The sequence below is a fragment of the Ischnura elegans genome, chromosome 7 (genome assembly GCF_921293095.1).
Source record: "Ischnura elegans chromosome 7, ioIscEleg1.1, whole genome shotgun sequence".
Classification (NCBI taxonomy): Eukaryota; Metazoa; Arthropoda; class Insecta; order Odonata; family Coenagrionidae; genus Ischnura; species Ischnura elegans.
In genome coordinates this window covers 69,244,717-69,249,205 of record NC_060252.1, presented here as the reverse complement: position 1 = coordinate 69,249,205, position 4,489 = coordinate 69,244,717, and positions in this window count along the sequence as shown.

Sequence of the window (4,489 nt, the reverse complement as noted above, 5' to 3'; positions counted from 1 at the left end):
AAATATAATTCTTCCACAATATAATGTTTTCTTCTTCGGTATTATTGAATATTTTCACTTATGGACATATTTCCGCATTTATGGATAGAAACTGATAAATGCCATAATACATTTATCTAAGAATTATTGATAGATAAAAATAGTAAGTTAATCTGTTGGACAGAGCTGTTTTGAAAAGTTGTGACTTTATTCTCCACTCATATCTTTGTAAATTCTGAAAAAATAATTTTGATTTTTATCCGAGATCTATGGTTTGAGTGTAGTAAGTTTAACCAATCGCTGCTGACTTCTTATAAGAATATATTATAATATAGGTAACATGTGAGCATATACTCTCTCAAAACATGCGATACGACCTAGATTTTGGTTCATTTTTCTTAATGGAGAAATCGGATGTCAAATATGCTAGCAAAATAGATTTTTAGGCTTACTTTTCCAATTTGACTCTTTAATAAGTATCTGTGGAGCATTTGAACTATCTGGGCAGTACTTTTGAGGAAAACAGTTACAGAAGTAAAAAAAATGGAAAGAAAATTAATTGCTTTCGCAAAGGAGTTATTCATGATTGGGAAAGAGCTGATGAGACGATTGTTGTGTAAAAGCATGAAGAAAAGGATAGTTAAGAGTCTAAGGATGAGAAAAAGCTGGTGGCATTTGAGATGTGGGTTAGGAGAATGTAGAAGTGAAATAGACAGAGACGAAGAAGATTGACGAAGTGCTAGACATGGTGGCAGTAGCATAGCCAGGATTTTGTTGGCTAGGCTGTTATCAAAAATTTTTTTGGGGTTTCATTGGACAGGGATTGCATTTTGGGGTTATCAAATAGAGGGGTTTAAACCCCTAGCCCTCAACTTCTGCTCACCATAGTTTTGTCCTATTTGTAAAATTTTAATGTGTTTTTCTCTAGGCTACTGTTTGAAGTGAGTGCCATACTGCCATTCTTTGGCTATTCTTACTGATAGTTAAAATATATTATTTTATTTATCAGTAAGAATTGCCAAAGAATGGAACTCACTAAAACAATAGCCAGAGAAATATGCATATATATTAGTAATAGTTTTTAGCCTCACAAATTAAGTCAATTTTCAGTGTTACACTGCACACCATCAACTCATGTAAGGGCACCCCTTCTTAACTGAGTGTTATTAAGTGCCCCAGTTACTCAAATTGTACCTATTCACAATTGCTACTGGTGGCAGAACATCCTGATTTATTAGATTCTTGTTGTACCATAAGGTACCAGGTAATTCTGTGGATATTGTTTGAGTGGTACCTCTAAATAAAATTTCAGTATGACTTAAAAATATTATCGGGACAATTCCGGCTGTCTCCAAGTTTCGGCAATGATTTATTTTGCAAACTTAATAAGTTTTCTTTAAGAATGCAAATGTGTCTTAAAATTTTGCCTTCTTCATGTAATATCACTGAATTAATGCAACACGATGAGGTATGTCTGTGACACTTAGTGAAATGTCTTTAACAGTCTGTTTTTTTCTTCCCTTCAGGGGTTGAGCAGCAGCATTTTTAGTGGCTGTAAAATTCTATCTCTATTGTCCTGCTCTCTGTGGAACCATTTTAGTTTGAAATTGAAGGAGTCATCATATTGATATTGGTGAGTTCACATAATATGTGTTCTGAATCAACTGTAGGAAGTACACATTGAACTACCATGATATGATTTAACCAAGCAATCAAATGCTAAAACTTGTCATTCCTGCAGTTTATTTATGTCCTCTTATTACCCCTTAGAGACCCTGGCCTTGAGTTCAGTGAGAGGCATTGCACACTACCAAGGCACCGAGGAAAGTAATGACCTGCTTGCTCTAAAAAATAATGGCATCAATATGCCCTTGCTGGTAATACTCCACTTACAATGCTGATACTCCACACTTATGTAATACAAAAACCAATCTGGGTTCCTCTACTCACAATCAGTGCCACTTTTTAGTTCGTAAATGACACTGTGCGTCCCAAACCATGGTCAGTTTATGTCAGTGGCCGATGCAGGAAAAAATAAAGGGGGGCAAAAGATATCTTGAGCTACCCAGTGGCGTAACTAAGAATTTGATTTGGGGGGATGGAGGGGTAAGGGAGGGGGACCCCCCCTCTCTTGGCAACGGGGGTTTCGGGAAAAGTTTTTGAAAAATGACATGCCTGGAAATACAGTTTACTACATTTCGGCACTTAAAATTTAACTTGAAGCAGTCGTTTTTGACAATCGTTTTAAATAATTTTTTTATTTGTCTGAGGCTTTGGGGGGCATCTATCCCCACATCCCCACCCCATAGTTTCACCACTGGAGCCACCTTTACTTTTATCATAATAAAAAATAATCAAGTTACATGAAAAGTTTTGGAAAGTTTTGTTTACACTGGTTGTACGCATATACAAGACGATGGCGTTCTATGATACAAAAAAGTTACAAATGTGGTTCTGCAATTTTCTATGGCCCTGCAAGGGCGGGGGGGGGGGGGCGCTCCCATGTATGTATATCCGCCACTGGTTTATATATTAAATAGGCGTGGAGTGTTACCTGAGAGTATTTTTTCTTTAATGTGTAATCCTTCCACAAAGAGATGCCAGAAACCATTTGTAATATTAGAATGCATATTTAAAGAGACTCTTTCCCGGTGTATGTGAGTACTGAATTTTTCTCGGGCTTCCGCTCCAGTTCAAATCTCCATTGTAGCCAACGTTTCGAAGAGGACTTTACTCATCAGCAATCTGACTTGAAGAGGATGAACACAACACCTTTTGAAACGTTGATGACGATGGGGTTTTTAACCAGAGCATAAGCATGAGAAAAATTCATTACTTGGTATATATAAAATAATGAATGCTCTGCAGCCATATAACAGTTGAAATAATCAAATTTCCCCTGCCCGTACTCTTGCTGGGCAAAAGAGGGAAGGTTTGGAGGTTTGGGAAATTAGAGAAGATGTCAGTGGGGAGAAATACAACAATTTAAAATGAAATAACTCTAAAACAAACAAGCACGCAAGCCCATTCACTCGCCTAGCAGATTTTCCAAGGGATTCTTTATCCTTGTATCTTTGTTTGTTGTTGTAAAAAAAAACTTTATCCCTTTGAAAATCTGCTAGGTGAGTGGGCTTTCATACTGGTTTGTTTTAATGTTATTTCAGTTTAAATTGTTGTATTTCTCCTCACTGACATCTTCTCTAATTTCCCAAACCTTCCCTGTTTTGTCCAGCAAGAGTACGACTTTGGGGAATTTCATTCTTTCATTAGTAGGAATACATAGTTTGTCTTTACGAGAATGGCAAGATAAAATGGCAATGACAAAAGGGTATAAGTTTCCTTCATCAAAGAAAATGGAAGGCATTGATTGCGATTCGTTACCCACTATTAGTGTATTCATAATATACAAATTATTTAGTTTTATAAATCCCAGTTTAGACGAATATTAATGGTCAATTTTAACCTCATTTGAAAAAGGCCAGATTGGCGCCCATACGATGCCACTCCATGTTACGTCACAGTAGTCAGTAGTTTTACATCGTCTGAGGTTACCAATGCATGCATGAGGCACAGAGCTCAGGGAAACATTTCTTAATAATCACCTATTAAAATTGCCAATGGTCGGAAAGTTTCCTTCGTTTGATAGGGTATTAATAATCCTTATTTAAGCCAGGCGCTACCTGCTATCTGGGTACTCTGCTACCTGCTAACAGCCTGCATCGTATCGGCGATCATATAGCTTCGCACTAAGGTGGCCTCACACGGCGACAGCTGGAACCAGAATGACGTCACACGGGCTTTTCCCAGCATTCATACTTGGCCGTCGCGTTTTCGCGCGCTTCAAAATTTTCACTTTTCATTTAATAGCGAAAGATATCTATCGTCATTTAAAAATCTAAAAGCGTGAAATACGTATTCCAGGAGTGTTAATCTTTCTATTAAGGCAATTTAAAAAATCGGAAACCACCCTATTTTTAACGGTTGTTTCCATCGACGTATGAAATGGTAAGACGAGAGCGAGACGAGTATGGTAGAAATAGGCGCATCACCGATTTTTTTTCGAAAAACTCCCCTTTCGCTCGATGAGGAGAAGTGACGGGTGGAATACGTGACGAGCGGGAAAGGGAAACGCGAGTTCTTTTTTATTCTTTTGGAAAAAAAAGGATGCATTGAGGGGCGCGTTCATGTGGATGGGTGTTTTCCACTCGCGCTGCCTTGACGCGTGCATGAATGGCCAAATAGACGGGTTTCGGTCGAAAGGGGCGAGTTGAGGGTAGTTTACTGGGCCCACCTGGCCCACTCGCACCCCCTAGTTTACGACCTCAGGATGAATCAAGTGAACAGTTCCACTATTGAAATGACAAAATTTGCAAATTCATATGAATTTTTTTTGTCGTGGTTAGGGTTTCAGCAACTCATGCCTTCTTCAGGAGATATCATTGTGATAGGAAACCCATTCGATTTTTCTGATTATAATTTAATTATAAATTTTGTTTATTTCATGGTATTG